This window comes from Drosophila busckii, chromosome 3L (assembly GCF_011750605.1).
Source record: "Drosophila busckii strain San Diego stock center, stock number 13000-0081.31 chromosome 3L, ASM1175060v1, whole genome shotgun sequence".
Classification (NCBI taxonomy): domain Eukaryota; kingdom Metazoa; phylum Arthropoda; class Insecta; order Diptera; family Drosophilidae; genus Drosophila; species Drosophila busckii.
Genome location: NC_046606.1, coordinates 11,518,598 through 11,530,232, shown reverse-complemented (window position 1 = coordinate 11,530,232; position 11,635 = coordinate 11,518,598).

Sequence of the window (11,635 nt, the reverse complement as noted above, 5' to 3'; positions counted from 1 at the left end):
GTACACGAGGCTGTCCAAAACTTTCTAGGCTCTAAAGTCGAAGTAATCGCGCTTACAGAGACCACAGCCATTGAGGTTAAGGACATCGACGAGGTCACCACAGAGGAGGAACTGCTAGAGGCCCTCATCACGCAGTTTGGGGAAGTGGGGGCGTCGAGATCGTGCATAGTATCGCTCCGTAAAGCGTATGGCGGTACTCAGACAGCAACACTGAGACTCCCAACCGACTATTGGAATAATTAAGTTAGGCTTTATATTTTTTTTATTTCAAAGTCATATCTTTAAAATACAACTAAACTTTGTTAATGAAATGAGTCAACTTTTAAATATTTTTAATTAAACATGTAGTCAATATTAAAATAATTCTACATTTTTGTTTTGGAATCATTAGTTAGGCTTTAGATATTTTTAATTTGCTGTGAGCTCAACAATAATAAATTTTTAAAAGCGGCTACAGCAATAATTTTAAAATACATCAAAACTTTTTTAATGGAATGAGTTAACCTACAGATATTGAAATTTTTGGCATAAAAAAATATTATTTTAAATTTAAAGTACTTATTTTTTGTAACTGAACTATAAATTCTAAAAATTTTATATTAAGCTAAAAACTATTTATTTACTAATATAATACCCTTTAGTTGAATTTTATTTTTCTAAATTATACATAGCATAGCATAAAAAACGTTACAAATGTCTGCGTTGCGTTTCCGCTAAAGTTTTTCTCTTGTGGCAGCGGCAGCGGCAGCGGCGCAAGTTGAAAGTCAGCCAACAAATTTGGCGAACATTTGCCTTGACGCAAGCTGCACGCCGCATGACAAACCCGCCCGCCCCCAATAGACAGACAGAGAGATGAAAAAAAGTGCCGCCCCAAAAGGCAATGATAATAAGTTGTTTACGGCGCGTGAGCTAGCATCAAAACAAGCGCTGACATTAGGGGCGGACATGAAATATCCCGAAAGGACATGGCTAGAGACACATTGCAGTTGACTATAGTTCAAAGTTTGTGTTCGTTTTTGTTTTTTTTTTCTGGGTTGCAGCGCCACAGTGGCGCCAGCTGGCGGCGCTTGTGAGCAACAGCAAAAAAGCTTGACAGCCATTTTTATGAATGAAAAGCGCGCAGTGAAAAGCTCGCCAAAGAGCGTAGAGCGCACGCGAGAGAGAGAGAGTGGGCGTGTTAGAGTGTGAGCTAAAGAGAGCGCGACTGTGCGAACTTAAGAGCGCAGCCGGCAACTGTTAAGTGTTAACAGTGCGCTGCAATTTTGTTTAACAGCTGTGAAGTTGCTGCTGCTGTTGTTGTTGTTGTTGTAACAATTGTTGGCGGGTCATGCAACTTTAATATGTAAACAAGAACGTAAGCCGAGGCTCGTGTCTGTCTGAGGTGCGCTGTTGCTCTCTCGCTCGCGCTCGCTCTCACTCTCTCTTACTAACGCCGGAAGCAGACATGTTGTGACACGCTTTGACTTGACCTCTTATCCCCCCCAGCCCCCTACAGAGAGCGAGACAGACACAGCACTGAGAAACACACTAATCACAGACACAATTGCTACAAATACAAATGCACGTGTGTCAATCAGCAGGACCAGCTGACATAATAACAAACCCAGACAACAACAATCGCCGAGTGTGAGTTGCAGGGCAGGTAAACAACAATTTTTCGTCTGCAACACAATACACAACACGAAATTATTTGGTTATGCAAAGGCAAAAGCCAAAGCCAAAGCGCATACGAAAAATTGTGACCCAGTTTAAGGCTAAGGCACAAAATTTTCAACGTGTGCGTGGGTTGATGTGAGGTAGGCGATGTTTTTTTTTTTTTATTTGGGGTTGCACAGGCTCAGACTGCAGCTCGTACACGCGCACACACACACACAGAGATAGGCTTATGTGTGTGTGTGTGTTTGGCTGTGTCTGTGTGCAGACAAAGACGCTGCACGTAGCGCACAATTTCGTAATAACTTAATCGATGTCAAGAGCCGGGTCTAGAATTTTTAGTATATTTGTTATACCCTCTTGCATTTTTATTAGTCCCAACAAGGCAGATAACAAAAATAAAGGCATCCAATTGTGCATAAGTTAAAATTAATAGTTAGAATTATAGCCAATCCCAAACTCAAACTTACTTAAATGCATAAGTTGATCACCAAGCTAAAAAACGAAAGCATCAACACTCTTTGATTTAATAGCTGCATGTGCTGCTCCGAATATCGTAAAAATGTATGGCGTAAATGTGCATATCGTAAAAATCAATATCGTAAAACTGAATTTTATAACTTAATTTAATAATGTTGAATACCAACTAAACTTTCTCTCTGTATAAATCATAAATGTTGAATATCGTATGCTTAGTTTTAAATAAATAAAATACAAAATATTATTAGCAAGCAAACCAATGTAGAAATTAAGCTAAGCTACTGCTGCAAATATCGTAAAATTTTATGTCGTGAATTCGAATATCGTAAAAGCCAATATCGTAAAGCTGAATTTCATAATTTAATTTAATAATGTTGTATATCAGGTAATAAACTTTGTCTCTTTATAAATAATATATGTTGAATATCGTATGCTTAGTTTTGAATAAATAAAATACAAAATAATATCAAAAAGTAAAACAAAGTAGAATTCAAGATAAGCTTGCACTTATTTGGCTTCGTTAAACTTTATATCGTAAATGCCAATATCGTAAAACTGAATTTCATAATTTAATTTATAATGTTGAAGTGAATATCGTAAGTGTTAATATGCTTATTTTTGTATAATTGTATATAATATTTCAATAATAATAAATAAGTATATCAGCTTATACTTATTTGTCGCTTTTTAGGCAAGTGCCAGGCCAATTTATAAGTTAAGATTGAAGCAGCGACTTGAACTGTCATGACAATTGCAAAATATGTTGCCCTATCAAAGTTGAATTGCATCGATCGTTCTCAGCTCAAATTTCATGCTGTTTGTGCCTTTGCCTAACAGCTAAATTTATTTATTTTCTGATTACTTGTATGCTACGAGTATTTTTGGTAGTTATGTTGGTTGTCAGCGACCAACAAAAAAAAAAAAAAAAGGAACCCAAAAAAGCAGAAAAAGGAATGACAGTGCCATCAACTAGGTGGCTGTGTTGCATTCCTCACTGGCAGCACCGTTGCTAGCTTTAACTAGCAGCCAGGAAGTTGGCAATATATTTGACTCACTATAAAGCGGAAGCGCAACGGAGGCAAAAGGTCTATTTGGCTGTCGCTCTGTCGCGCCGTCTTAGTGTCTTCGACTGGGCTCTGTGTGTGTGTTCCTGTTGACAATGTTGGGGAAAATGTCGCCTGTTCGAGACGAGTTGCCACAAGCAGCACAAGCCACAGCCAACGAAGTGGAAGCAATGAACGCGCTAAGTTGTTCGCCCCGAAGTTCGTTCGTTCGGCAGAGTCGCGCGCTGATAAGCCAAACAGCCAACAACTATATAAGTAAGTAGCCGAGAGCCACTCTCAAGTGCAACTGCAACAAACGAATATGCCACAAAAGCTGACACACACACATAAAACTCTCTGCACACAAAGCCAGCTGAACGACCAATGCAGCCGTATAATCGAGCAACCGTAAAAGCCACTTGTAGTTGCAACTTGATGGTTATAAATTTCTCAACTCTTAAGCATGTCGAGTGACACATTTAGTTGTGCGATTAAAAGTAGCTAAATAACATATTAAATTATAACAGCAATGTTAAATAAAATGTAGCAGGCGTGTTGCTTTAAAGTACGCGCATTAAGTATACGCAGTGAGCAGCGTGTAGCAAATCAATTCAGACTGTGCTAAAGACGTTTGGCAGCACCTACAAAATCCAATATCAAGACAGCAAAACGCAGCCAGCGCGTCTGCAATTGAAAAGAGGTGTAGCAGTGGGGTGTGGGGTGTGGGTGTGTGGGTGTGTGCTGTGGGCCCCAAAGCGGCAGCGTATAAAACCCAAAAGACAAGGCGAGCGCATGAAAACAACAAACACATAAAGTCGATAACCCGGTTGGGTGCCAACGGCTAACAAACTCAAAATTCCCACTGCACACACACACACACACCCAAGCATATATATATGTGTATGTGTGTGTGTGTGCTCTTGCCTTTTGTATGTGGTAACTGTGCCTGCGCCGCTTGTCGCTGCTCCTGCATATTTGCTCGTCTGCTTCTGCCTATTTTAGTTTTTAGCCTGCGACTTATGACTTGCCAGCCACCCACCACCCACCCACTGCCGCCCACAACTCCCACTTGCTATTCAGGTTTTTTGTTATATTGGACTCGTTTGGGTGTTGACATTCACAGGCGCTCATTAAACTGCCTGCTTGATGTCGTCGTCCTGAAACTTTTTAGTTTTTGTGCAAGTTTTTGGGCTGCTGCTGCTGCTGCTTAAAGTTTAACTACAATTTGGTCTACTACAGTCGACTGCTAGACTATCTTTTCACATAATAATAGCTGTTGTTATTGCATAATTTTAATGTGTCGTCCTTAATTTAAATGCTTCCGTTGCACACGACACGACACGTACCCGAGACACGAGAGACTCTTAGCAGCCTTGGCAACGAGCTCAGAAACACAAACACAGACACACACACAACATAGCTGTTAGACGAGTCCATTTTAGGGGCTTGCCAAAAAATTGTCTATTAGTTCGGGCAGCATGAACGTGCGCTGATAATGGCTTATGACAAGCGCCACATGCGGCCGCAATCAAGAGCGTTCCAAGAGCGAGAGAGCGAGAGAGCGATAGAGCTACCTTATATACATAAATGCAGGCGCTTTTGCTTATTAATTTAAAATTTATGTTGCTTGCATTTAGGCTGCCTGACATGCAGCCCAAAGGCAAAACGGCTTAACAACAACAACAAAGCGTTAGCAACGACAACGAGCAGCACGACGTTTGATACTCGGTACAAGTTAATTAATTGTTGCCCAGCACCCAGACCAGCTCACATATGTGTGTGTATGTTTGTATCTGTGTGCAGTGACACTTTTGTAAATATTCAAAGACCACACCAAAAGCGCTACGCCTTCCACAAAAAGTTACCAACCAACATAGCATGGCTGAAGACTTGTAAAAAATAAAATAGCTTAACAACTTTTTACACTAAAGTAAGTTGAGTTCGACTATGAAATGCGCTGCTCAATTTTAAAAACTTATCGATACTATCGATCACTTGCTGCTGCTACGCTTTAAATCATATAATATATTAATCAAACCAATCAACAATCCGCAAAGCAATCAATAACTTAATTGTTAAAAACAATAGTCAAAAGTTACAAAGCTTAGCCTTATTCAATACTATCGATAACATTTTTATTTTGCCTGCATACAATTTTTAAAACAAAGCTTTATTAAATGTGCTTTAAAATGAATCAAAAGAGCTGCTAAGCGATCATTGGTGAGCGATAAGCACAATATTCAAAACAATCCACTACCAAGAGAATTTTTCAGTTTAGTCTATGCTATTGCTAACATTTTCATTTGTTTTTTTTTTTATATTTTAAATATTAAAACATTATTAAATGCTCTTAAAATCACCTATATGCATTTTTTAAATCAAAGCTTTATTAAATGTTCTTTAAAACTAATCAAAACAGCTGCTGAGCGATCATTAGTGAGCGATAAACACAATAATGAAAACAATCCAGAACCAAGACAATTTTTAAATTTAATCGATAACATTTTTATTTGTTTTTTTATATTTTAAATATTAAAGCATTATTAAATCAATCGATCAAATGCATATTATTTGCTACAGAATTAGTTTTAAAACCAAAAGCTATTTAATTAGTTATATAAATATAACTGAAATTTCAGTACAATGCAATGTTGTTTATGAAAATACGAACTACTGTTATGAGAACCGGCAGTTTCAAGCGTTTATAGCAATTTAAAGCGTACCGCGCTATAAAAACAACAACGATGCTAACGCCAAAGGCGCAACAATATGAACAGGAGACACACACACACACACATAGAGAGAGAGAGAGAGACACATGCATGGCTGCATAAAGGACGCATATGAAATACGAGCAGCGTCTATTCTAGACGTGTTAGGGGGTGTGTCATGTGTGTGTGAACTTTTTAACCAAACTCGTGCCAAAGTCAACAAAACAGCGAACAAGGAGCCAACAGTTGGTAGCCACTTGGACAAGTGCAGGACATTAAATGCAAAAGTGTGCAAAGACAGACAGCCAAGGCGTACAAAAATAGCAAGAGAGAGAGCGGAGGCTACTGCCTGTAGGCGTGGCAGTCAGCAAGCCAGCCAGCCAGCGAGGCGACCGACCATCTATCAAAGTGAAGATGCGACTTGCCCACAGCCTTAGGATAATCACATTCAAAGGAAACTGAAGCGAGCTGCAAAAACATGAGCAAAGATTGCGCGCGCGTTGGTTGGCGAGGCCAGGAAACAGGAAATGTGTGTTGCATGTAAAAAAAAACACACATAGAGCAGCTGATTGACGCACTGTAAGCCACTGACTGACAGCCTGACTGAGTGACAGACAAACTGCCGTCCAGTCGTTTCCTTATTTTATTGACAATCTTTATATTTTCCATTTTTTTTTTACAGTGCTTTTCAATTTTAACGAACCTTGCGGCAAATTGTTGTTAACTGGGCTGCCAACGTTTTGCTGTCGACTGCATAAATTAATCAGGAAATCGAAACGACGGCAGCAACACCCACCGCCCACCCACGCCCACCACTCATCAGTGTTGTGTTTTTACCTTTGGCTTCTTTTGTAGCTGTTCCTGCTGTATATTTTGCCACCTGTCTGCATCCTGAAGTTGTCAAGTCGTTCAAATATTTCAATAATTTTTTTTTAGACGCATAGCACTAGAAATTTTTCAAAGTCACGCGCAAATATTTTCATCATTGCTTCGTTTCCTGATTGAATTCCAATCGAACGATTGCCACTTTTCAAACTCACCCACACCACACACGAATCAAATGCAATAGAAAGAGCCCCCCAAAAAAAAAATCTAAATAGCTTTAATTCCCTTTGGCAAGCTTTTAATTAAAATTATGGGCGTATACGTGATTTGCAGCTGGGCATGGCTTGCAACTGAAGCTTTATGGCAATTAAAAAACTAAAATTCTTTTATATAAAACGTAAGCGTTTCGTTAATGTTTCGCAGCATGCAACAAGTTTTAAGTTTTATACGTAATCCCCACCTAGACATTTTGCAAGTTAATGACAGTCAAAAAAAAAGAAGCAAAGGCTAATGCCAAAGACAAATAGAGCAACCGTTTTGTTCAGCTATCTCAATTTTCATTTGCATTTGACACAAAGCGAAATGTAATGAAACAAAAAAAAAAAGCGCATAAGCAACACAAGCAAACAAACAAACAATCAAAACGTGGAGCATGCGAGTGTGTTTTTTATTTTTGGGCGTGTAGCTGGTAAATTGAGAAAATGCATATTTATTTGCACAAAGTATCTGTGGAGAGTCTAGTTCCATGACTTTATCGCTAAACGGCATCGAATTGTGAGCGATATGTGAATAGATTTTGTGTGTTTGCTGTTGTTTTTGTTTTACTGCTAGCATTGGGCGTCTGTTTGGTGCCCGCCAGATGCAAATGTATCTTTGTATCTGAAAACTGAACGCATATATAAATAGTATTTCAGTTGAACGCACAGCCAAAATAGCAAAAGGCGGCAAGCCCTTTACAGCGGAGACAAGCTCCCAAGTATTGGATTTCAAATAACAGAAGAAAAAAATTGAAGCTTGAAACTGAAACTGGAATACACTAAGTAAAGCATTTGTGGAATTTTAAAAGTAAGCAAAGCAACGAGCAGCATAGAATTGCATAAGTTATGCAAAAAGCGTATTAGCAAGTTGGACAAATGTATGAAACATGCAGAAGAAGAGCTGATAATTGTATAAATAATGTAATACACTAAGTAAAGAATTTGTGGAATTTCAAAAGTAAGCAAAGAAACGAGCAGCATAGAATTGCATAAGTTAGGGAAAAAGCATATTCTGATGTTGTTTCGTATTCAATTCGAGCTATTTAGCTTACATTTTTTTCTGTGTAATTACACTAAAGTAAAGTCTTCAAATTTGATTCCATAGCAATCTTGATACTTTTGAAATAAAAATTTAAGTCTATTCAATTATATTTATGCAAATAATTTTGAAAAATTATTTCAAGGCAGAAAATACCATAAGTTCTAAGACTGAATTTGGTTATTTCCACTTTAGTAAAGAAGAAGCAGCATAGAATTGCATTAAGTTATGCAAAAGGTATCAGCAAGTTGGGCAAATAATTGAAATATTAAGAAGAAGAAGAAGAGCTAACAATTGTATGAATAAGTGTTTGATATATTGAGCAGCGAAACGAATTAAGTGTATTGAGCTATGTTTGTCTGTATGAACAACAAGAACTCAAGGACTATAAGAGCTAGAGCTACGAAATTTGGTATTTAGCTACTTCTGTATGCAACTTAGCTCTAGCTCTAGCTCTATGTATAGCCGCTCAAAAATTTCATTTGTTTTCACAGCTGCAATTTAAATATCTTTGCTGCGCTTTAATATAAAAAAAAGTGTATCAAAACGTTGTCAACGCACAATTTTAATTTATGCTTGTTTGTTTTTTTATAAAATTTGTCACAAAGCTGCATAAAGAGGTGCGACTAGTGAACACAGTTCACTATGGCGCTTTATAATGTGTGTTGCGTATGCATTGAATAAGCTGCGACTGCATGAATGAATGACTGACTGACTGACAGACTGAACAGCGACGAACTTGCTGCTGCTGTTGAGCTGCTGAAACTGTTGTCGAGTGTTTTTCAGCGATAGCAGCAAATACATTCTCAATGCATACAATTACTTCCAGCAAACTGCTTGCGAAATTAAAATTAAATTACGTAGCTCGAGCTGGCAGAGAGTGAGAGAAGCAGCCAGGCCAAGGCGCTGAAAAGTTCATTAAGTTATATGTATGCGTCTATGCCTTGGTAGTTGACACGAAAATGTCACAAAAGACAAGTCGCTGGCAGCAGACGAGCGAGTGAGTGTGTCTGTGTGTGTGTGTGTGTAGGGAAGGGGGCGTGGCGCTTAGGTTAGTCACACTTGGGCACATCATTAAGTAGCTAAGACAATCGTGCCAATCATTAAAAATCTGTTGCCCCAAAACGCTTTCGAGTACTCAACACCCACGCGTACTGCAATGCGGATGCCCGCCACCCACACTCCCCTCTCTCTCTCTCTTTCAAGCTGATTCCTGCACATCTTTACAGTTATCAACACGTACGTCAGCGTCGACCTGTCTAAGGCAGCGCTAACTATGCAGTTAGACGTTAGAGAGCAGCCGTCGTCGCATGTTTATAGACGCCCTAGATTAGGTCTTTGTCAGCATTTTTTTTCGAGTGTATGTATGCGCTGCTTCCCTCTCTCTCACTCTCTCTCTCTCTGTGTGTGTGTGTGTGTGTGCTCGAGTGGCGATAGCTGGCGCATGAAATCCAAAAGCATAAGCTTTGGCGCGAGTGCTAGCTAGGCCACTTGAGTAAGGATTCTCTGCTGAGCTGCGCCCGCAGTAGACAACTTGCCTGCCTGCCTGCCTGGCTGCCTGGCTGCTTGTTCCGGCGGACAAGAGACTTAGTTCAACTAAACACAGTTGCCACGGCTAGCGCAGTGTAGAACTCAAAGGAAGTCTAAGACTCTAGATAGGCACGAATTCGTTTGCATGATCAGAGCACTTTGCTCAAGCTATTTTCAGTTGTCAAGTGACACAGTTTAAAGTCCTTAAAGGCAGTTACAACAGTTAATTGTTGCATAGCCGTTGAGCAAATGCGCTATAGATTGCAAAAAATTAAAATAAAGTGCAACATTTAGTGCGTAGTTCTGTTAACCGCTTCAGTTATTATCAAATTATTCAAATTCAAAATCAAAATTTTGCTAAAAACGTTCTATAAATAACTAAAAGTTTAAATTTATTATAAATTTATTATAACATTCACTGGTTTGAGTCGCGCAGCTCTGTTAACCGCATCATAACCGCTTCAGTAATTATTAATGTAAACAAAAGTGACTAGAATTAATTTAGAAAATTAGCCACAGACCAAATTCAAGATCAAAATCTTGCTAAAAATACTCTTATAGATAACAACAAATTCATTTTATTACTTAACATTTATTTTCTTTGCGTTCCGCAGCTCTGTTAACCGTTTCGCAACCGTTTCAATTATTATAAATTTATTCAAAATTGCACAGCATTATTTTTTAACGACATATTTAAACCACAATGACAAAATTCAACATAACAATCCTTACTAAAAATGCTATATAGATAACTCAAATTAAAATAAATTATAACATTTACTGCTTTTGGTCTGCAGCTCTGTTAAACCGCTTCGCAACCGCATTTACTAATTATTGCATTATCGAAAATGATTTTAAATTAATTTAAGCAAATAGCCACAGACGAAATCAAGGATAACCAAATTTTTACTTAAAAATGCCTAAATAGATAAAAATTAAAATTATATAACCTTGTTTTTTTTGCGTACGCGAGACTCTGTTACCGTTATACGCTTCAATAATTTTTAATCAAAATTGCCCAGCATTATTTTTTAACAACATTTATTATATCCTATAACAAAATCTTACTAAAAATGCTCTATAGATAACAACAAATTAAAATTAAATCTATAACTTGTTACTGCTTTTGCGTACCGCAGCTCTGTTAACCCGCTTCGCAACCGCTTCACTAATTATTAAGTTTACTCAAAATTGCACCAGCATTATTTTTTAACCAAATTCAATAACAAAATCCTACTCAAAATGCTCTATAGATAACTCAAATTCATTTTATTATTTACATTTATTTGCCTTTCGCAGCTCTGTTAAGCGCTTCGCAACCGCATCACTAATTATTAATTTAATCGAAATCTTTTTAACAACATATTCACCCAAGCACATTCAAGATAAATTAACATTTTGGTCAGGTCTTTAATTTCACACAAGATATTTCAGCCTTTGGCTAATTTACCAAGCCAACCAACCAGCGAATGCCAAAAACTTTGCAATAAAAATTAAAAAAGATTGGAAGACACACACACACACACTTATACATATAGTTTGGGGACACAACCAAATGGCAAAAGATAACAAAAGCAGAGCAGAGGCAAAAACACATTCGCCAAATTTCAAGTTGGGGCCACACGACGTATTGAAGAAGCCATTTGAAAATTTGTAAATTTTTTTTGGCACAGGTACAAAAAACGTGCAACAAGCAACAAAAAAATAAATATATACGAGTATATAGCTACATATAAATGTGTGTGTGTGTGTGTGAAACTTGGCACTCTCATCTGCGCTGCAGACCCACAACAGCCTGCACTATGTTCTTTTTATGTCTTTGACTGGCCACAGCATGTCTCATCCATATAGCTGAGTATGTGTGTGTGTGTGTGTCTAGATATGCGCTATAGGTTATAATATGTTAGCGTAATGCCGAGTGCCATGCTGATGATGGGCGGAGCCAACAATTTCGCTAAACAAAAACACAAACGTACGACAAAAAAAAAAAAAAAAAAACTCAATGCGGCTATAGAGCGTTTTGTATCTGCAACTAGATGTAGCCATCTCTCTAGTGTACTATCTCGAGTGTATACGTCGGCGTATATGTTGGCGGCA